General features: G+C 42.8%; 1 long non-coding RNA gene across 1 annotated transcript; it reads left to right on the top strand.

The window, feature by feature from the left end:
- The first annotated feature begins 10,274 nt into the window (after positions 1 to 10,274).
- Positions 10,275 to 16,175, top strand: LOC121233238. Its single transcript, XR_005932173.1, has 2 exons — positions 10,275 to 11,310; positions 12,959 to 16,175. It is a non-coding gene; the product is annotated as an uncharacterized LOC121233238 (long non-coding RNA).
- The last annotated feature ends 7,586 nt before the right edge of the window (positions 16,176 to 23,761 follow it).

Below are 23,761 nucleotides of genomic sequence, written 5' to 3'. Positions count from 1 at the left end.
TTTTCCTAGTAATAGGTACAGTTTGATTGGGCTTTGCAGGAGTATGTTTTTTCAGTGGTCTAAATATAGAGGTAAGTCTTGCATTCAGAAGAAATGCCCAGTTTTGTCGAACGTGTCCTAGCTTGATTTTCCTCTTGAGCTGATAGAAGATCCCTTGGATAATTTGTAGTTAGAGTTAATTACAGGTTTCAGTTAAGGAAGTAAGGAGTTAGGGAAATAAAATAAATATTTAAGACATAATTTTCTAATTTCTATATTGAGCTGTTGGTTATTTATTTTTGAGCTGTAAGTCTAGAGTCTCAGAATAGCTTGAGTAAACTGTGTTGAGGAAGACAGCTAGATCAGGTTTGCCCTTTTAAGCATGTGTAAAGGATTAGGGCTATGGTTTAGATGCATTTGGTTTGTAGGAAGTTGATGTGAACAGGTAATGTTTTGTTTTGGAGGGAACTGCAGCTTTTTGCTTTTGGGCTGCAGTGATGGAACATTTGACGGGAATAAGGGCTGGGACAGACAGGGAGCTGATTTGGAAAGCAGCATAGGTTGATTCTGGGGTGGGGGGCAGGTGGTCAGATGTGTGCTTGGGTTCACTGAACAAGGATAAGGCCTCAGTTAGAAGAAACCCTAAGGGATTAAGTTTGGGATTTCTTGCCATATTCTGGCCTACAGTCGATGGGGTAAGATTATGGCTGATGCTGCAGCTGTGGTTTTAGCTTTTGGAGGCTGGAGACCAAGCATAGGACAAATGCCCTGGTGGGTCATGGCAGCCTTCTGATGTCCCAACAGGGAAATGGCATGCAAACTTGAGGACAGTATGGCACAGGCTCTGTTAGAGCTTGGGTTAGGTTCAGAGTAAGGGCTACCTTTACTCAGGCAATGAGAAATGAGGCCTTGTTAAAGGATGGATTTAGGATCACGCTTCTCAACCTACTGATGGGTTGATGAGCTGGTGTCCTGATTTTGGCTGGGATAAGTTAACTTTTTTCCTAGAAGCTGGTGTAGTGCTATGTTTTGGGTTCAGTATGAGAAGAATGCTGATAACACACTGATGTTTTCAGTTGTTGCTAAGTAATGTTTAGACTAAGTCAAGGATTTTTCAGTTTCTCATGCCCAGCCAGCAAGAAGGCTGGAGGGGCACAAGGTGCTGGGAGGGGACACAGCCAGGACAGCTGACCCAAACTGGCCAAAGGGATATTCCATACCATGTGATGTCATGCCCAGTATATAAACTGGGGGGAGTTGGCCTGGGGGGGGATCGCTGCTTGGGAACTAACTGGGCATTGGTCGGCGGGTGGTGAGCAATTGCATTGTGCGTCACTTGTTTTGTATATTCCAATCCTTTTATTATTATTATTGTCATTTTATTATTGTTATTATTATCATTATTATTTTTTTCCTTTCTGGTCTATTAAACTGTTCTTATGTCAACCCACGAGTTTTACTTTTTTTTCTGATTCTCTCCCCCGTCCCACTGGGTGGGGTGGGGGAGTGAGTGAGTGGCTGTGTGGTGCTTAGTTGCTGGCTGGGGTTAAACCACGACAGCTGGATACTCTGCCTGGAAGTGAGGACAAGAGGAGCTGATGGCAATCCCAATTTACAGGAGGCCCAGGCTAGCAGAGAGAAGTCAGCTGGGGTTACAGCAAGTGACTTTCCTGATTTGTGGTCATCTCTGCGTGATGCTGTCTCACTTCCCTACTGCTCCATGGAGAAGTGGTGCTACGTCAGCAACCTCCTCGGGCATGCTCATCCTCTGTGGGTTGTCTGCCTGCTGCCGTGCATGTTGTGTCATCCACAACCCCTTAGCTGTGTAGAGCTGCCTGGGCTAGGTCTACGCAGTCGGGACCTGTGCCTCGATCCTGTTTTATTTCCTACTGCTGGTGTACTGTTGCTGATGGTGTCAGAAGCCAGATGAAAGTAGTGCCTAATGTCCAAAACTAAAGGTCCTGAAAACTATGCCTGGGTGTTGCTTAACCCTGGAGTCTCTTAGTATCCACAAAAAAATCTTTCTGTCTGGCTTAAGTTTCCGCAGTGACTACAGTAGCATCTGTATGTGTATCCAGAGATGTCCCAGTATTAACCAGGCTGAGCAAATTGATGCCTTGATCATGTGAACCATAAAATAGATGTCCTTCTGCTTAAAGTCCCCGAGGGCTTGATCTGGGAGGAATGGCTTTGATATCCTCTGAGAACATGGACAGCGTGCTACACAGGTGGGGCAAAACTTTTCTTCTAAGAGATGAGGGGCAGGTAAAGGGAGAAGGAACCTAGAGTCTCTTCCTTATCTGAGGACAAATGCTCTAATGTTGTGTGCTGCTGAGCCCAATAGCTCTGACAAACATGTAGTGGTGGATTTAGCCCTGTTCTGCCGGAGGTGTCAGCTCTGTGTATAACCCAGTTTACAAATCAGCATATTAGTACAAGCCCATCTTCATAAGTGAGAGATTTGCAGTGGCCGTGACTGTGATGGATGAAGAATGGAGACAGGAATGGGCTCAGCAACCTTCGGCGGAAAGGGAGACCTTCAGCAGGGTCAAGAACATCTGAAATTACTGTGGCTTAAGCTACAGCAGCCCTTGTTTTCTAGTCTGGTCCTGTATTTCACCTGGGTCCTATCTAGCTGAAAAATTTCATGTAGTTATTCAATATTTTGTGTATTTAAAACATTGTCTGTGCTAGCTTTTTCCAAAACAATTCATATTTTTAAGTAATTATATTTTATAATGCAAAATAGCAAGTTTGCATAGCCTTTCAAAATAAATGTGGAACACATCAAATGCTACAACATTTTGAAACTTATCTTGAAATGAACCTATATTTTCGCCAATTTCTTTTATTATTTTGCTTACTGACAACTCTGAGCTGGTGAAAAGGAATTTTTTCTGCCAGGTAATTTATTAAAAAGCCTAACTAATTACTTTTACAGCTTTTTGAAAAGGCTCATCATCAATAAAGAGCAAAAGAGTTCAGTCCTGCCAGTAAAACTTTGGACTGTTTGATTGCCAGAAGTCTATTAATCAGTAAAGGAATTTTTTCAGAGTCTATGGGGGAGAGAGAACCCAAAAGGAAACATCTTTACAATTTTAATTTTAGCCCTTAAATTGCATACCTGTATATAATGTAATTAATTTTTTCCCCTAAGGGAAAAAATACCCATGATTTTTGTGATATTGGGGTGAGAGAAAAATGCTGGAATTGGAAAAGCAAAATTAATCACGGAACAGTAGATTATAATCAAAGCCCAGATCTGAGTCTAGCGAGTGGGATGAAGTGTCATCGCTTTCACATGATCCCTTCTGTTAGTGTTCTTAATTTATTTTGCAGATAAACTCCAAAAGGTTAAGTCCTTGAGCTGCCTGTGCTCTGGATCTAAGCCACTTGTTTACTACGGAAAAGGCATTTATCTCCATCCTTGGAGATAATCAGAACTTGACTAGACGTGACCCTGAGCAATCCAATCTACTTTTAATGTTGAATCTAACTTCAAGGTTGGCACTGCTTTGAGCAGGGATGGGACTAGATGAGATCAGGAGGATCCTTCCGACTGAGGTTTTTTTACGAGTTTCTCTGTATGTGTGTATATATGTGTATGCAAACAAGTACTGAAAGAAGGCTACTCCTTGGCTAGAGCCTAAGGATATAATTTTCCCTGAAAACATCAGCATGAAATTTGCCATAAGGCATTCTGGCTAAATTAGTGAGTAAAGAAAATGATCGTCATTTATCTTGCTATTCTAAAGCCTGTAAGTATGGAAAATCAGCTGTAGGGCAACCAACCCATGTGAGTAAGGGGCTACTATTCATGGATTTCTGCAAGTTAAATTTCTTTTTCCCAATATACTTGTTTATTAGAGGAAAAAAAAAAAATCTAGAAACAGGCTTGAATCCTGGGTGTTTTGTCATTTCTAGCTCCACAGCAGGCAAATCGAGAAGTCCTGCCTGTCTGCACAGCAGAAAGTGACGTGCAGCAACAAGACAGCGGTGGTGGCCTAAGGCAGGGTGGAGGCAGGTTCTTGGTGTCTCCACCAGCCTGTCTTGATTGGCCTTCGCTGATAACCTGTTTGGGATTTCCCTAGTTTTTTTATTTTCCTCCCTCTATTCCTGCTCTCCTTCATCTTCTTTTCTCTGCCAGTTGCTATTATCTAGGAGGAGCACTTAAATCCCATATAAGTCCTTTTTAAATGGCCATAATATGTATGCTAAAATATATGTTCATAGGAGAATAAAATAATGTTAGGAGAAAAAGCCTCCTAGGACACATTACTGTGTCTTGGTTTTTCAATATGCAAACACAGAACTACTCCAGTTTTTCGAGCAGAATAAGAAACTTCGATAATTAAATGGATTTTGACAGGTATTCAAAACTAGATTTATAGCAAGTATTTCTTCAGTCTGATGTCCGAGGGTTTGATTCTTCTTAGGTTCAGGCATTCATCTGTGAAGCCTGAAAATCTTGTAATCTAATGCTCAGCTGCATTCGAAGAAAGTTGTGTAAGAAGATGAAAATCACTTTGTAGTGAGTTAGAGGAACAATATAATCGGGAAATTATGTAGAAGGCTGAACAAAGCCTAGGATGTTGCCAGTGTAAGTCAACGTAACCCTGTGTCAATCCAAAGATTTACTCTGTCTTTTAGCATCTGTGCATAGGATGCCAGAGCAGCAAAGTAGTTACTAGTGTATACCACTGCAGTGGAGAGAAAAACAAAAAACCAGAAGGCATGGATGGCAAAGTGAGGATCTATCTATCAAGACATCACTCAGAAATCTCTTTACTATTTCTTTCATTCATAGCATGAAGCTCAGGGTTTAAAATGCCCTGGTATTTAGATGCAATATTTGAATGGTAAGGAACATAACACTATTTAAAAAGGAAAAAAAAAGCAGTAAGAATTGAATTGTGGCAACTATGTTTCATTAAAAATGAGGTTTTGATTAAAAGGAGCATAATCAACGCCAGCTACGCATGCAATACCGATTTCTGTAGTGCTTCACCACAGAAGGTCACTGTAAAAACAGCATGAAATGGTATTTCTGGAGACTAGTTCAATTTATTATCTTGAAATGAAACATTTAATCTCGAAATGGACCAACTGTCATGCAAAATGGCAATGGCTCATGCAATCCTTTTCTATTCTCTCATTGACTTGCTTTGACTCCTACCAAATGAGGTCAAAGATAAAATGTACTATAAAATCCCGAAAAGCCAGCACTGAAAATCAGGTTTGCTCCCTCGTTAGCATTTCTCTTCCGTTTCTTTCTTTCTCTTAGCGACGCAGATCATCCTCCGCGATGCGAGGGCTGGATGCCGGGGCAGGGGCCGGCTGGGACTCTCCCCTTGGGGAGCTGGGCGAGGGTGGGTGCTGCGCTTGCACCGGGGTGTGCGGCAGGAGCTGGAGCGAGCGGCTGCCCCGGGCAGCGGTGCTGGCAGCCGGCGGGCTCGGGGGCGGCAAGACAAGGATGTACGCATCCAACGCGGTCATGTCCCGAAAGCTCGCAGTCCCCGTGGCAGACGGGGAGCGAGTACAGGTGAATACGTAAGGTGACATCAAGGCTATGAGGCAGAGTGCAAGAAATTTGCCTTCCCAACAGGCCAGCTCTCTGCTTGCCCTGCTTTTCATTTATGACCGTTAATTTGCAAATTGGCTTTTTGGTCCCAGGCCTTTAAAACTGGACAGAACAAGGTGACTTCAGTATCTTGTTTGATGGTCAACAGCAACATGAGCTCTGGTGTAAGTTGGAGACTAGCTAGGGAAGGAGCAACTGGAAGTGGTTTTTACAAGTGTCTCAAAACGTTTCTTCCAAATATCCATGGTTTGAGGGCTGGTGGTGCACGTAGGCTTCACTATCTCCTTTCCTGTGCTTTTGTAGGGGTGATAGCTTTCTGTCCTGGTTTTGCCTTGGAGACACTGCTGCAGGACGATTGGACTGCTAATGTTGGCCATTTTGGGGTTTTCTCTTTCCCAGAAACACTTGTGGTCCAGCCTCTTCCTTCTTATTTTCTGGTGCGATGTGATGAGACTACGGTCAATTCCCCTGGGCACTCTTCTGAGAAAGGGAAAACGGTCTTCCCTATGTCATACTCGGTTGCTACAACTTTTGCATCCAAACTCAAGCCTGTTGCACATTTTGCAGCTCTGGAGAATAGTGTGCCTACCAGCATTACTGAGAAGAGCACTATAATGGATTTCCCTCTAGTGATGAAATATGTCAACTACAGATTATTCTACATATTTAAAGTACTGACACAGTAGGAGTAGTTGTTTCTCCCTTCCTTTCAAACAGCCACTTCGGGAGGGGAAGAAAAGAGAATAAGAAGTTTATTGGATATTGAATACTATAAATTCAGTATAAATAACAGGACTCTTTACCCTAAAAAAAACCCAACAAACCAGCAAACAAAAGCAACTTTTTCAAGTTAGAAACAAAGTTGTGCAGTGAATACACCTTCACACCAGGTTTGTTATTCTGCATAAAAAACCACTACCTCTTAAAGCAAGATGAGTATCATAATGTATTTTCTGGTGGAACAGGTAACTCTTTCATCAGTTCTTCGTGTTTAGAAAATATTTCATCATCTCCAGGCCTGAGACTGTCCCTATTTTAAGAGTTGTCATCCTATGCCAGGATTTTAAAATTATAGCAGAAACAGGTGCTTCAGGGTTGAAAATGTTAGATTCAGGTGTGGATTCATCTAATTTTGCTCAGCCAATGAAGAAATTATTTACTTAACCTGAGCACGAAATGCATTAACACATCTTTTGCTCTATTATTTTCTAAAGGACTGTCACTTTTGGATTCAACAGTGTGTATTATTTCCACTGAATAATTTTGATATTATTGGCTATTGTCAAATAAATTCGGCAGTGGGAAAAAGGTTTTGGAGACGCTAAGTTTGCCACTACTTGTAAAAATAGCTAGCCAGCTACAAAGGAAAAGCCATTTATGCATGCCCTGAAGGACAGCAGTGTAGGAGCAGAGTCTTTGTGCAGACAAAGAGTGCCCGTGGGAGGCTGACGCAGAGAGTACCCACCCACACCTTCACTAGTGGCTCATGCCAGATTAGATAGCAGGTAATTTACACCTTGCTCCAGGTGTCTCTTGTGTGGATTTTCTTGGATACAGGAAGGTGTGAACACAGGGGAACAAGGCTAGAATTCAAGAATTTTGGGAAACTTGAGACAGGGATCACTTTCATCATGGTGATAAAAGAAAGGTGATACATTTGGGCAGGAGTCACTCAGTGCCATCACTGCACAAGGAAGGATCAGAGGACATTTGGGGATTGCAGGTCCAACAGTGCTGCAATAACGTACCAAGGATAGGAAGCATGGAAGAGGCTGCATGGGTGGTTGTGGAGCTGCCACAGCCAAAGGTCTTCTTTAGTTTAGACAGTTTATTTTTAGGTGTAATTTTCCCTGGCCTTGAAGCAGGACCTAGACTACCTGACCTCTTGTAGTCTTTTACTGCCTTATGGCTACATGAATGATGTTTCCTGTGGTTAAATCATAACGTCTGATGCTTGAGGAAGAGGTATTGGCTTTGCAGTCCCAGAGTGATTCAAATAAAAAGTCAATCAAAAATGAAACATAAGGAAATGGGGTCTCTCTAGTCCTGGTTAATTTGATGAGTGCAGAGAACAGAATGATTAAATGATTAGGTACCAAAATTTTTAATGAGTTAAGAGTTAGTCACAAGTTACTAAATGTTGAAACACTGGATAGGCAGCCTGATTTGCATAAATGGCTTGTATCCTGATTAAACCCACTTTCTTCTATATTATCCTTAGTCCTGTAGGAAAGACTTGATGCAAAGTGCTCAAGCGGGGTTAGCTGTGCACAAATTTTTGGTTGACCCTGACTTGTACAGTCACTCGCCACTGGCTAAACCCTGCCCTATGCCTGTGTCCATTAGATGATCTGAGAGAGGGGGTGAGGCAGGGCAGAAAGGATAACAAGCTTTCAGACAGCCATCCGGGACATACCAAACACAGTTTCGGAGGATTGCATTGCCATAGCGTGCAGCTTTGGTAAGGGGGGTCCATGCTCAATGTGTCCCCTGGGACCACCTGCTGCTTTGGGGGGAAGCACCCCACTGCCTCCAGCCTCCATCCAGGCCATGGCAGCAGGGCTGAGAAATGGTGTGGGTAAGACAACTGATGTGGTTTAAGCATTCTGGTTTCGGCAATCCTTGGAGGTTTTCAAGACCCGACTGGACAAAGCCCTAAGCAACCAGGTCTGAATTCAGAGCTGTGAGCAGGAGGTTGGGCTGAGACCTCCTGAGCATCCCTTCCAGCCGGAATGGTCCTGCGAGCCTGTGACCAGGTGCTGGGCTGCTCTGCAAGTACCTCCAGACCTCCCAGATCACATTGTTTGTATACCTTGTCTTCCTTTCTCCTATCCTTTCCTTTCTTGATCATCTTTTCAGCTGCCCTTTTACACCCCTTTCTCCTCCTCCCCCTGTCTCTACCCAGATAAACACTTTTTCAGGACATGGTTTAGCAGGCATGGTGGTGTTGGGTTGATGGTTGGACTTGATTATCTTAGAGGTCTCTTCCAAACTTTATGATTCTATTCTATTCTATTCTATTCTAGATGTGGCACTTAGGGACATGGTTTAGTGGTGGACTTGGCAGTGCTAGGTTTATGGTTGGACTCGATGATCTTAAAGGTCTTTTCCAACATAAATGATTCTGTGATGCTATGATTTTTCCTCATTGCTCCCAGTTTTGCTGCACCCTGCCTCAATTTTGCTATTTGTGATAGATACCCTCAGCCTTGGAGGGCATTACTGAAATGGATCCCCGAACCTTGCTGGCCTTGCGAGGTACAATGCACCCAGAAGTCCCCCATGCAACTTTCACGTTTGGTCCTTGCTCACACACCTTCCCCTTAGCCTCCTGTGAAATCCAGCCATCCCTCCCGGCACTGCCCCAAACTTTTGCCAGTTTCTCCCACTGTCATCTGTCACCTCCAGCAATTTCTTACATCACCTCCAGCAATTTCTTCATGTCCTGCTGAGATCGATAGCGTCAGCGCAGGCCAGGGACCAGCTGTCTACCTGCAGCTATGATACATCGTCTCGTTGCTTCCTTTCAGCTTGCTCCTTCAGTGATCTGCCTACACATTATACTCATATTATTTAACGTGGTTTTATCCACAGAATACTTGGCATGTGCGGGAAGACAGGGTTAACAAATATTTAAAGAGCTTCCACTGATTTTTTTAATGTATTTTGAAAAGCAGTATTTTCTGCAAACCTGGTAAGGGGAGGTGGGAGAAGGAGGGACGTTACAGTTGCCAGATCCTGTGTACATCCTGTGCACTGTGGTCATTACAATTAGAAAAAAACGCACCACCCTGATATTTTTAAATTTCAGTCTCAGTAGTCATGAGATATTTATGTGAACACGTAACACAGCAAAAACATCTCCCAGAGCTGGAAGGGTGTAGAATCTGAAAAATAGTCAGCATCACTTTAGCAAAGTCTGAAAATCATTAAATACTTAAACTAGTCTCTCAGAGGATTTTAATTATATTTAAAGAACAATTCTTCTCTTGCACATGAAAACAAGAATGGTGTCTTCTGTGTCAGTAAATTTGCATCCAGGCTGTATGTGAAGTCAATTATGCATATTTTAGAAATTAAAATATATTATTTCTGTCTTTTAGAGTTGTTAGCATCACAATACTGATGTAAAAAGACCCATCTGGAATTAGATCTTTTTCATCCCCTCTGATGAGATCACATCTTCAAATGTGAATTTTGGATATATTACCATACAAAACTTCAGGGCACCTCACATTTTTTTCAGCAGCACATTAAGTGCGTATCTTCTCAGCTTTACTTGCAATAACTGGGGACTTTTGAGTAAAAAATCCCTAATGTAGGCAAGACACATAAGCTAAGAGCTCACAACAAATTCTTTTTCTCCTGCAAGTGCCCTCAGGACCAGAATGGATGTTATTTGCAGTCAGGAAGCCAGTCAAAAACTCTCAAGCCACTTCACAGTTTTTGGCGTAGTTTAAATAGCTTAACAAAGAGTAGGATACAATTGCTGCTGCTGGAACATGGAAACCGTCTCTCCTGTGAGACCTTAATTAATGAAGATGAAAAAAAAAAGAAAAAAACCGCTAATTTGACAGCTGTCTGGCAGGCTTTGCAGGGCTGACTGTGTAAGAACTGTTTGACCTTGTAAACTCAGCAGGTTCAAAATGCATCTGAGAGACTGTAGGTACCCAGCCTCATTCCCACACTTGCTTAAAACCAGTCTGTTCAGAGCAAACTTACATCTTCAGGTACATATAAACCTTCATTAAAAAACTGTACATCAGAGGTTTTATTTGAGTAGATTTTGACCAAATTAATTTTTTTACTGAATTGTATCCAAAGTACCTTTCTTTAACTACATCTACGCAATGCTGCATGATTTCAGTTTCTTTAAGGCAAGAATTGTTCTCTATAACCATTTTGACTTAAGTCATGCAGTAGTATTCCTTAAATCAGGAAAGCCAGACTAACTTCTAAGTGCTTTACAGCTTTACATTTTAGCAGCAAGATGCCAAAGCAGCTTTGCTTGGTGCATCGATAACTGTTGTGTCAGTGAACAACAAGAACAGACCACAAAAGCTTTAGATAAATACAAGGAGAAGAAAGCTGTTAAATGCATTTCAGTGCATATTTACACGTGTCAGAGTACTATAAGGCAAGGCGTACAAAACTGTAAAAATAAGCAGCTCCCAGAGATGAGTGGTATGTCACTGCTTATGTTTTGGAGAAGGGTGTAAAACACAACTGGGCTGAAATGTCCCAAAAGAATTAATCACGATTTATTCAACTAAAGTACAGGATCCAAAATGCTCCTCATCTAAACTCATTCCTGATAAATAAGCTGAGAAACAGGACAGACTCCACTAGGCAAGCAGCTATCACTGTTGCCTTTGTGGCAGAAGAAAGGGGCTATTAATTTTCTGCTAGTAACCTGCAAAGGAATAATATGTTTCTATGCCCTGAACTATCAAATCAATCACATATAAAAACAGGCCAGCAATTCTTTTTCTTTGAGATTTATTCTCTTCCATTATTTGCAGGTAGCAGACTGCTGTCTCAGGCCTTGGTGGGAGCTAGGAGTGAACCAGGGCAACCCATCACCTCCAAGGGACACAGCCGAGAGAAACGCTGTCAAACTTTCTTTACAGTATGGCAGTAGATACCGCAACAGTTCACTCTCACAAGTGGCCCATCTATAAGCTGCTGATCAATATGAGTTAATGGCAAATTTGAAAGAGCCTTTTCTCTCAGACCCAGGGGAAAAAAAGGTCTGTACCTGCAGCTGAAAAATGTTTGAGGTAACAGCAATACAAATACATGGATTTTGCAGCCAGAGTGAGTTACCCTAAGCACTGGGACTTAATTTTAATATATAAAAGGCATTTTTGCAAGCATTTTTTACCAGATCAGAAATTGATATCCTCCATGAAACTAAAGCAAGCAGAGTGAGCTTGTTCACATTTGCACAAGACAGATTCTGAGATACCTGTTCCACACTGTGTATGTCCTAGAAAAGGTACCAAACAGCACAGTTGTTGTATGGTTCCCTTCAGGTTTCTGGGTGGACGTCTCCTGTGGCCTTCAAAAGTACTCATTTTATAACGTTGCTAGGGGCCTTTGCTATAGAAGTGATGAATTTTAAATTAGTAGCATTTTTAAGCTAAAATGCCCCCTTTTCCTGTTCAACGTGGCAGTTTAGATTTTTCTGGAAGACAAATTGAGTATAAAATCATGTAAAGTTTCTGGAGTATGAAAGTTTATTTATTCCTAGAATTCTATCTCTTGGGAAATGTCGTGGTTTAACCCCAGCCAGCAACTAAGCACCACACAGCTGCTCACTCACTCTCCCCCTCACCCAGTGAGATGGGGGAGAGAATCGGAAAAAAAGTAAAACTCGTGGGCTGAGATGAGAACAGTTTAATAGAACCAAAAGGAAGAAACTAATAATGATGATGATGATGATGATGATAATAATAATAATAATAATAGTAATAATAAAAGGATTGGAATATACAAAACAAGTGATGCACAATGCAATTGCTCACCAACCCATGCCCAGTTAGTTCCCGAGCAGTGATCCCCCCTCAGGCCAACTCCCCCCAGTTTATATACTGGACATGACACCACACGGTATGGAATATCCCTTTGGCCAGTTTGGGTCAGCTGCCCCGGCTGTGTTCCCTCCCAAATTCTTGTGCCCCTCCAGCCTTCTTGCTGGCTGGGCATGAGAAGCTCAAAAATCCTTGACTTAGTCTAAACACTACTTAGCAATGACTGAAAACATCAGTGTGTTATCAACATTCTTCTCATACTGAACCCAAAACACAGCACTATACCAGCTACTAGGAAGACAATTAGCACTACCCTAGCTGAAACCAGGACAGGAGAAAAAAAAAAAAAATGATATGTTTCTTTTGTGCAAACTTCTCACCCAGAAGGTCATATAAGAACCTGTATTTTGCTCAACCTGTGTTATTTTCTGTTAGGCAATGATTTGGCTGCTATTAATCCAGTCATGTTTCAATATATCCTTTCTGTCATATGTGAAATCTAAAAGCTCAGACACTGGGTACTGTTGGTTTGTAGGCTTCAGTGTACATTTTTTAATTAAACAAAAGAAGAAATGGAACAATCCAGGAAAGGAAAGGAGGAAATTCTGGTGGTGTAGCTCCTTAGCAGTATAAAATTGTGGCTGACATGACTAGGTTATAGAGAGACTGACCACCCTCCCTCCCAGTACAGCACTGGGGCATCAGGTGAAGCTGCCTGGGGCCACGCGGGAAGGGCAGAACAAAGGCAGCTCTTGATGCCCCAGCTGGTGGAGCAGCACTGGAGGTGAGATCCTGGCCTGGGTAGTTCCTTAGTTTGAATCAGTACAGCTGCTTCTCATGTTTTTCTCTTTCCTTTACTTTGAAGGGGAAAAAAATCCACTGTGGTAAGAAGCAGATGAAGTGGACAAAGCCCTGAGCAACCCGGTCTGAGCTCAGAGCTGGCCCTGCTGCAAGCAGGAGGTTGGGCTGAGGTGCCCTCAGCTCCCATCCAGCTGGAATTATCCTGTGATCCCGAATGGCAATTTTTTTCACGTGAAAGTAGTGTTCAGCCATTTATTCAAAGTTATGCTATGTGATGCAAAATTTCGTAAGAGTAGCTTACAGTCACCTGTATTCAGTGGTTGTTTAAGAACTTTCCCACTGTTTATGAAAATTAATTTTTCTTTATATTTTAATTAAATAACTGCTGGTGACCTTCTAGTGTATCTCGGGTATAAGAATCCCCTAATGCTTATCTGCCCTTGTTTATTAGTTTCCTCAGGGAAAAGATGATCCTGTTTTGCATTTCTGGAAAGTCCCTAGCTGTTGTTGATAAACACGCTGCAGATATTTTAGTTACAACATATTTTCGACTTAGCTTCCATTTAATTTATTTCCATTTACCATTTGTTTGGATATTGGCAGTGCTGGCTGTGGGTGTGGGATGTGTTAGCTTCAGATTACTTTCGTAAGAGTAGTCTGTCCGTTCCATGACTTCTCAGGTCTAAAAGCACAGTTTGCAATTCCACGATACAGTTGAAAGTGAAGCAGTGGGTGTGCACGCACCGACTTTCTGCGACAAACGCTCCGTTGTGCAAGTACAGTGAAAGGTCTTTGGGTTTTACATTCTTGGCAACCTGTGAAGCTAAATGCGTGCTGAGAACGGCTGCTCAGAAGAGACGAAGTAATTGCCTTAATCAGACACGAGAGCAGCCGTGGCTGGTGTCCGCAAAGCAGAGGGGAAGCGTTAGTGAGGGGGCAGGGGCGAGGGCATCACCGCTACCTTCCCTGGGGCACCGAGCAGTGTATGATAACCTAATGCGTGCAGGGGTAGGACCCATGCGTTTCCAGTTTTTTGTTGTGGGGCTACGCATCCTGGGGAGCGCGAAGATGTGCGAGGTGGTTTTCCGTACCTTGTTCTGACATAGTTTGGTTGCACTGACTTTCTGGTGGCCTGTGGGTACTTGACCTTTAACGGTGAGTTCAGCAAATGGGGGTCTAAGCCTTAAGGTCAAAGGCAGCGTGAACAGCAGGGTCCAGCAAAAGTCTTTGATGAAACAGAGACAGGTCGTAGCCGTGGGGGATTTGAATCGCGTGCAGGTTGTGTGGCCTGTGGATTCAGAAAACATTGCTGGGTGTCCTCCCTGCTCCGTGCAGAAGTGAGAGATCCCACACAGGGTCTTCACGGGCTCTTGGGCAAAGCTGGAGGAAAGCTGTTGAGCATAGTTTCTGTAGGTCCTGATGACTTCTTAAACTGATCCATTTTGATTTTATCTCAGGATTCGTCTACACAGTACGAAGCATTTGTACTGGGCTGAGAGAGCATGGTATCTGGCCTGAGCCACAGTATGATTCAATGTTGGCATGGCATGATGCTAACACATCCACGCTGCTTCAGCTGTCTCAGCTGTTGCAGATATCTCCCCGGTACTGTGTTGTACAGCGAAGACATATCCTTAGTTTTACATGTGGCCACAATACTCCTGGAGGTATATGCTTTCAGCGTATAGGTGCCTTGTGTTCTTTTTAACCCCTTTTGGGTGTACAGAAGAGGGGCTGGCTGGTTGAAAAATGGATGACTGCACTTCAGGAAACTTGCAGAAGACTGTACAAGTGCTAAAAGCTACTGTGATTTCATTTAATAATCTTAACATTTTCTCCTAAGTGACTAAGAATTCCATTAAGAAATATTACATAGGTTGTTTATTCAGTATATGGTCATGTAAACTAGTGTGCACTTTCTCTTGAATTTTGCCATGATATGCTAAAAATTTTTGCATCGACACTAGAAAAAAAGTATGTTTTGAACTAATAGGCTACTTCTGCTTTAATGGTGGCACGACAGAGAAGGATTAAAAGTTATTATCTCTCAACAGTTACTATGTTTTCATGTGTATATTCTTGATGGTTATTGTGCGATGCAACACATTTTAATTATCATGTTTGCAGTTATGCCAATGTAGCTACTTCAAATTCTTTCTTCCTGTGTTATTCAGGATCAGTGCCTGCAAGCTGACCTGCCAGGATGAATTCCAGGCAAGTCTGCAGTTAAATATTTGGGAAGAGCCATCCAGGCAGACGTAGTTCAGCTAAGGCAGTAGGAGTTTTGCCATTGACTTACTGACTCTAAGGTACTACCTGTGGACTTGGAAAGACATTTCTTCAGTTGTCAGAAACCGTTAGGCGTATCCAAATCAACAGCTCATTCCTTTGCCTGTTGTGGCCCCTTCGTCTCAGTTACAACAGAAGATTTGTGCTGAATCTGTTTCCTGTTCACACACAAAAACTTTGAGTTATTTGGCTTTAGCCAGAATTAATATTATCCTCTTAGGGGCTATGTGAATTTGGTATGAGTCATAGTTTCTTGACATACAGCATGGAAAGAAAAATACTAAAGGTCTAGGCAAGTCTGCTGGTCATCAGGAAAAGTTTGTAAACTTGTTAGCCTTGTTTGGAAGCTGTTTTCCCATTTTATAGTATGTAACTGTAGCTATGTAACAAGTGATGCGTGATGTAGACAAAAGCACTATGAAATCCTATATCTGCTTTTTGTAAAGATCAGCTGAACATGTTAGGTGACGAATAGAGCAAAATTATTGGTCTTGTTCAGAAAAAAAAAAATAAACTGCATTTCTAGCTACCTTTCATCTATTTTTCATTCAGGATAAAATGCCTGTCATTGCAACACTGCGATGTAGTGTGAAGCATTAGATAACCACAAAACAGTTTTGAAGCAAAGACATAATTCAGAGGTCTGATTTTTGTATGGTGATGAATCCCCGCAAAAATGGAGCATCAGCAGATCTGAGGCAGCAGACATCACCGTGTAGAGTCAGTTGATGTGAACCCTCCTGCTGTCAATAAACTTCAAGCCGCCTTCTGCATGTCATAAATTCTAAAGAAAACACCAAGGGGAAGAGATTTTTCCATTGCTAGAGAAGAAATGAACTTAGAAATTTTCTGTATTTCTGTAAGAAAGAAGAAACCCAGCTCTACTTTAAAGAAGTCATAGAAATTGTCATAGAAATTTCATTGCTCTGTGCAACCTCAAAGACACCCATGTTCCATGGCCAACACATGTGATTAAGCACTTTTAGTGGAACCAAAACAATGAAGATTAAACAATTATATTATACCTTCAGTTATAAATAATCCTCATCTTGTCTACCAAGTGTTCTTATATCAAAAAGAAAGGCTTAAAGTATCTAATCTACTTTTCCTACTTTATTTTCTTGTCTACTCCTTGAATTTGATTAAAATTGGGTAATAAAAATGAACTTTTCTTTCCCTTTTGTTTGTAGACTTTTACTTGCAGTGCTTCTTGTTTTTTGAAGAGATGTGCATAAATCTTCTGTTTCTGGAGTCAAATGATTTATCCAAGATTCTCAGTTTACAGGTTTGTAGGAACTGTGAGTGCGATGAAAATCAGAACATATTAAAATTTAATTCAAAAATCTAGGGAGATAAATAAGGAAAATAAAAGGATAAGAAATGTTTTTCAAGAGGCTTGATTCATGATTGTGGATAGGCGGTGTTAGCATCACGGTTTGGTTGTGACAAATCGAAACAGTCACTTCATAAAAGCTATGGTTGGTAGGACACCATTTTCTTAAAAGCGTAATATTTTTTCAGAGTCTTAAATTCTGGGCTTGCAAAATCTAGAAATGTCCTTTGAAACATAACATTTATTCCTTATGGAGGGTCTTCTTCTTTGGAGTTTTCAGTGAAACAGCTGAAGACAAGAAGAGTTCTTACGTGTATCATGAGGAACTCCAAGAGACACCAAGGCCTCAAATAAGACAGAAAGACCTACAAACACACATGGATTTTTGGAATATATGAGGCTGGACCTAAGAATTCTGCTGACACTTTCGAAGTCCGAGGATAACAGATAATGAGAGATCCCGAAACCATTCACTTTTTCAAATAAACTACTGAATTACTGGACTTCCAGAGTAGATAGATAGATAATAGAAAAGTTTAGAAGTGTTATGCTTCACAGCTCTTCACTAAGCTCCAGAGTGCTAGAGATAATAACTGTAAAAATAATAATTTAATGATTAATAATTTTAATGACTATTAAGAATATTATTTACAGAAGTCTGAAAATAAGTTGTTACAGGCCACAGAAGTTCACGTAGTAGCAGAGAGACAGTCGTATCACTGAAATCATTGATGAACACACATGTGAGTACATCAGGTGCTGAATATTGCCATTGACTGCCCAGGCAGGGAAACCTGGCTCCTGCCAGTTCTGCTTGGAAGTGGTAACAGGGCAAGTTGGAGCGGAAGACAGAGTGGGAAAACCAGTTTCTCAGGGAGTGTAGTAGGGTATTTTGAATTTAGAGTGAAAAATGTTCACTGTTTTCAGCATTGGTAGGTGAAGAAATCAGCAATATGTACAGCATACAACTGCTGCTGCTCATGAGGGATAAATGCTGAATACAGCTGGACCTGTTTCCAGGAAAGCAATTAACTGTATTTTTTGTTCATTGGTCAGTGGCAGACTGGCATCAGGAGGACCAAAAAGACATAGAGCCTGTCAGAATGTGACGTGTGGGATAAAAAGTCTAATTCTTTACTCTTAAGTAACTTCTTTTTAATATCTGTACTTGTGCATCTCACTGCTACTGGCTCCTCTCTGATGGATGTCATTTTCTGACGCTTGCTTTATAGCTGTTCAGCACTTTTATTGCCCTGCCATCTGTTCTAAACAGTTAAAGACACTTTTATTCTCAGTTCTTCTTCAGGGATGTAGAAGAGGCATCTGTCTCCAAACACTTAAAATCTCCTAATATACATTTGCAAATTATTTATGCAAAATAACTCAGATGATACATTTTCAGTAGGATTTACAGATGTCTGACAAAAATATAATTTGCTTACACCTTTAAATAAAACATTGTTGAAATCTGGCATACATGCCAACATGGAAAACTGCTCATTTTGTGTAAGAAATTAATAAAGTTAGGCTGAAGTTTGTGGAGTTCTTAACCCAAATCCTTAGCTTTAAACATGCTCTGAAGTATTTTGCTGAATGACAACTCTGAAATAAATTTTCATTGCAATTTTTTGAATCTGTAGTCCGAACAGTGCTAAATCTACAGAACACATTTTACCAAGACTTTCCATCACAAAGGTCTGTGTAAACACCGATTAATCCAGTTACCACATATGGGAACTCTGAAGTGGAAAAAGGGACTTGTTAAAGGCATCAGAGTGGAATTAATGAGTCTGAGCTGGGCTTAAAACTAAAGAGTTTCAGTTGTTAGGCCATGGAAATAAATCCTCTCCTGACCCAAGCGTATCAAGGGAAGAGATGATGGATCCCAGTGGGTCCTCACTGCTGTCTGCTGGCAGCCTCCTCCCCAGCATACCCGCAGAGCGCAAGTTGTACGAGTTAAACTGTTTGTACAGGTGACCTAAGACAATTCAGTCATTTTTTCAAATTTTTCAATTGCTAGCACTGCTATGTTTGCAAACATTCGATAAGACCTGTTGCTAAATGTCTTGGGAAAAACATCCTCTTCCGTTGCTATAGACCTCTGCTCCAGCCCCTGCTTATCACCTTTCCTATGGCAATAGGAAAAACCTAAGGGCTTATCGACATGACTGGGTGTAAGTGAGACGTGGTGGCTGCAGGAGCCACCCGTCCCCAGGGTGAGGTGGGATGTGCTAATTAAACCAGATCTGCCAGTCCCTGCCCCTGCCGGGGAGGTCTGCTGGGCCTGCTGAAATTACTGAGAATAAGTGGCCGGTGCTCTCAATGTACTGGAGGATACAAAAGAACAAATCCATGTTGGAATAATTTTCTAAATAAGTTTTTTTAGTTATTGATATTCTTCTCTATAGCAGAATCTCACAGCTCTGCTTTAATCAGAAGTCATCCCTTGGGTGCCCACGTAGAGGTCCCAGGCTCCCCGCGGCAGCTGCGTTGGGTCTGCCGAATGGATTTTGCAGCCGCACAACTCTGATTCAGCAGCGAGCTGCTCAGCTGGCGTCACCTTCCTGAGCGTGAAGGATGCAAGGATTTGGCAGCACACCGAAAAGTTTCAGTCAAGAATGAGTAAGATGTTACCTTTTAAAAATAGGATGAAAAAGTTTTCCAAGAAAGCTATTCCCTGTTGCCTGCCATAAATCCCGTAGGAAAGGATGAGATGCTGGGAAAAGGCTGTTTGCGAGGCTCCAGGGGATTTCCTGCTGCCCAGCAGGATTTCGGCATGGATACGACCCAGCAGCCATGGCAGGGTGGGGTACGGCCACCCTGGGGTGCCTGGGCTTGGGCACCCCAAGGCATTCGATGGTGCCACCCCATGCCGGTTACTGGGGGATGACTGCAGGCAGAGGGCACTGGCCTCGGTCTGTGGGAAGCAGGCAAGGGTAATTATGACTTTTTTGCGTATTGGCAAAGTTTGTCTGGATTTTCGTGGGAACAAAAGGCCACATATCTGCTGCAGAATCTGTCCACAGACAAATCTGAAGTCCCTGCTTCGAATTGGAGGTTGCTGGAGCTGCCGGAAGAGGGTCTTGGTATTTATAGAGGAGAAACGGAGACACGGTTTTTGTTCAGCCTCAGCCCCAGAAAGGGGCAAACTATTTTGGCTGAAGATTTTAGTGAAGGATTGTGGGGGAAAATCAACAGATAACAGATGCTCATTGTGTAAAGTTTAATTTCAAGTTGTTAAGGAACTGTAAGCAGGACTTTTGTAGCTTTTATAGTTGGCACTATCACTTTGTATTTATCAAACAATAATTGCTAATACTGCGTGCCTTCTGTTCTCTCTGTATGCCCTTCGTTCTGTTCAAATTTCTAGCAACAGAGCAATGCCATCAAATTTGAAGTGCAGCAGCTGGAGACAAAGAGAGTGTCCTTAATGGCACGATTTTCATGTAAATACCATGCTCAGGGAACTAATTGCAAAGTTCACTAGCCTGAAAGACAGAAAACTGCTTGGCAAACAAATGTCTTCACCAGGCCAGTGCATTTGAGGTAGAAATATCTTACTGCCTACAATGCTTTGACTTATCAGTCGTTCATGAGGGAAGATGGATTACACTGAAGAAAAGCATTAAACCAAAGTGGCTGAGTTCATAACTCCTGCTTGTGGGCAACCCACAGACTCTTCTCCAGGCCCTTCTTTCACAAGGCCCAAAAGTCCCTGAGTGCTGCTTTTCCTTTGTGGTGGGTTGACCCTGGCTGGTCGCCAGGTGCCCTCCAAAGCCACTCTATCACTCCCCTCCTCAGCTGGACAGGGGAGAGAAAATAGAACGAAAGGCTCATGGGTCGAGATAAAGACAGGTAGAGGTCACTCACCACTTACCATCATGGGCAAAACAGACTTGACTTGGGGAAATTAGCTTAATTTATTACCAATAGAACCAGAGTAGGGCAATGAGAAATAAAACCAAACCTTAAAACACCTTCCCCCCACCCCTCCCTGCTTCCTGGGCACAGCTTCAATCCCGATTTTCTCTCCCTCCTCCCCCTCAGCGGCGCAGGGGGACGGGGAATGGGGGTTGGGGTAATTTTGCCACACCTTGTCTCTGCCGCTCCTTCTTCCTCAGGGTGAGGACTCCTCACTCATCCCCTGCTCCAGCGTGGGGTCCTTCCCATGGGAGACAGTCCTCCATGAACTTCTCCAAGGTGAGTCCTTCCCACGGGCTGCAGTTCTTCACAAACTGCTCCAGCGTGGGTCCGTTCCCCGGGCTGCAGTCCTTCAGGCACAGACTGCTCCAGCGTGGGTCCCCCGCGGGGTCACAAGTCCTGCCAGCAAACTTGCTCCAGCGTGGGCTCCTCTCTCCATGGGACCACAGGTCCTGCCAGGACCCTGCTCCAGCATGGGCTTCCCACAAGGTCACAGCCTCCTTCAGGCACCCACCTGCTCCGGCGTGGGCTCCTCCCCGGGCTGCAGGTGGAGATCTGCTCCCCCGTGGACCTCCCTGGGCTGCAGGGGGACAGCCTGCCTCACCGTGGTCTTCACCACGGGCTGCCGGGGAATCTCTGCTCCGGCACCTGAAGGACCTCCTCCCCCTCCTTCTTCACTGACCTGGGGGTCTACAGAGTTGTTGCTCTCACATCTTCTCACTCCTCTCACCGGCTGCTGTTGCCACAGCAGGTTTTTTTCCCTTCTTAAATCTGTTCTCCCAGAGGCACTACCACCATTGCTGATGGGCTCGGCCTTGGCCAACGACGGGCCCATCTTGGAGCCGGCTAGAACTGGCTCTGTTGGACATGGGGGAAGCTTCTAGCAGCTTCTCACAGAAGCCCCCCCCTGCTACCAAAACCTTGCCACGCAAACCCAATACACCCCTTTGTGTGGACAGCCAGGCCACGGCCTCTGCCACTGCCAGCAATGCTGTGGGTGATGGAGAAGAAGATGGAGAATTACCACCAGCCCAGGACTGCCACCTATGCGGTGGGCTGCGCTTTCCAGGACTGTGATGTTTGATGGACCAGAGCTGTAAAGGGCTTGCTATCCAGTGCTAACATCTCTGAGATACCGCTGGCTCATCTGCAGTGTGAACTTTTTATAAAGACAAGTGAGAGCCTGCCAAAATCAACTGAATGAACTGGGGATATAAACATTATAACTGGAAAATGGCATGATGCTTCAGCCCTCCCCATGGCTTTCCCAACTGAGCTACCTGTCCCACACCGTGGCTCGTCTGGAGCTGATACTAAGGAACCTAAGAGGGGTTTTAAAGATAACGATTGGTGTCTGAGGAGGTCTGGAGAGCCAAGGGAAGTACAGACATCTAAAAATAGTTTCCATGCTAAGTAGGAGTTAATCTGTTTACACTGGGCATGTCTGTATGAAAACAAGTAATTTCTGTAACTGTAGATGTCTTATACAGTTGAAAGAACTCTCTGATATAATACATTTTCTATGCAAACTCCAGGTGCAATTAAAGTCAAATTCAAATTTTAACAGAAGCATCAAAAATATGTGCCATGTGAGCACGCAGTTCTGTTTACACACTTGCCTCTGTTGAGTAGCAATGTCTATGGAAATATTTATACGCTCCATTAATTGGGACAAGAAAAATAATATATATCTGTTTAGCATTGCACACTATCATGACATTCTTCAAATAGTAATGCATTTGGTGTTTGCCTTCTCAGGGCCACGCTGGAAATGCAGTCCAAACAAACTAAAGATGTGAATTAAAAAGGCAAGAATTAAACTGCATTACATAGTATTATGTGGACACTGTTAGCCAGAATTACAGTATCCTTAATTCAATCTGCTTTAGTTCTCCTTTGAAATTAAGTAAATGAAATTAAGGCCACTTTAGGTTTTTTTACTTCTGAATGAGAATATCCACACAAAAGTGTAAAGAAATTAAACTAATCCACCTTAAAAGACTCATTCACACACGTTTTCTTGAGGCTGCCTCCAGAAACGATACCTGAATCGCATGTGGAGTTCAGGGAAGATTTTAAAGGCTGACACCTACAGCTCCTCTCTTCTCATTTATCATCTTTTCTCTCGGTGTTGTTGCCCGGAGTCAGCAGATGTCAACGTGTGTCCATTCCTTAGCTCACTGCCATAACTAAAACCACTGTTGGCTGCCACTGGGGTTCTGATTTTGGGAAATGAAGTATGTGATAGCAGAGTGGAGACCTAGCAGGGAAAGTGCAACAGTTGCTTAATATGCAATATCACTTTTTTTTTTCCTTCCTCCAAAGAGACAAAAATGAGGGGTTCCTTTATATTCGCAGTCAGATTACGTTTGAGTAATTGCATAGGCAAAGCAACTAAGACTCAAAATGCCTAAGAGGTTTCCCCCAAGTTAAAAGTGTTTTCTAGGTGAAGAATAATTTTACAACCAGAGAGGGAAGCAAAGGCTTAAGAGGGGATGCAGATTCCGCATCCAACATGGCAGTGAGCAGCTTAGCCACGGAGCTGACCCGAGAAACACAGGCAGGATGGCCACAACATGTCACCCAGAATTTTGTGACCACATCTTGGGGAGCACCTCCTGCGAGTCGCTGATACAGCACTGAAGTGAAGCAGTAAGCTGAGCAAAAGTACACAGACCTCTTGGGTTTTTTGAAGTATCAGTATGTGAGACTTTTGTAAAACAGGTTGTGCCATGGGGGGCATATGCAGCTTCTGGGTCATAAGATAAGGAGCTCAGCCTAGAAAGAGGTTTTGCAGAGGGTGACTGTAAGGTAATTTTGTGATTAAGCTTATTCTTGGTTAGCTGATCCTGGACGTGCCCCATGCAAGTGAGGGCATGTTGGGGAACACGCAGGAGGGGAAAAGTGAAGAATGCATTAAAAAACCCCTTACATCCTTCGCTTGAATTTTCTTTGAGGTATGGGCTTGTCTTTGACGTTAATGCAGGTCAGTTACCCCTACGTCTGTCACTTTTACTGTTTTTCTTACCACCTCCTTGGATTATGGAGGAAAGTATTTATATTGTGGACTATGAGGCTGCCAACTACCATTGTCAGTTCTGTTTGCTTTTCAAGGAATCACTGAAACTCTTTCCTTAACAGTTGTTTATGATGAAGTGTAGAAAATAGGTTGAAATTTGTTGCCTAGAATGTTGAGCAAATGTACCATGTTCAGATCAGGCACTCACAAGCTCCTTTTTAATACTAGAATATGCTATATGCAGCATAAACTACAGTTTACATGAGAAACTTCAGTTTTCATGACTTGGAAACATAAGCGATGGG

This window comes from Aquila chrysaetos, chromosome 4 (genome assembly GCF_900496995.4).
Source record: "Aquila chrysaetos chrysaetos chromosome 4, bAquChr1.4, whole genome shotgun sequence".
In the NCBI taxonomy this organism is placed as follows: domain Eukaryota; kingdom Metazoa; phylum Chordata; class Aves; order Accipitriformes; family Accipitridae; genus Aquila; species Aquila chrysaetos.
Note: the sequence above shows the minus strand (reverse complement) of the source record. Positions and strands in the feature narration are given on the sequence as shown.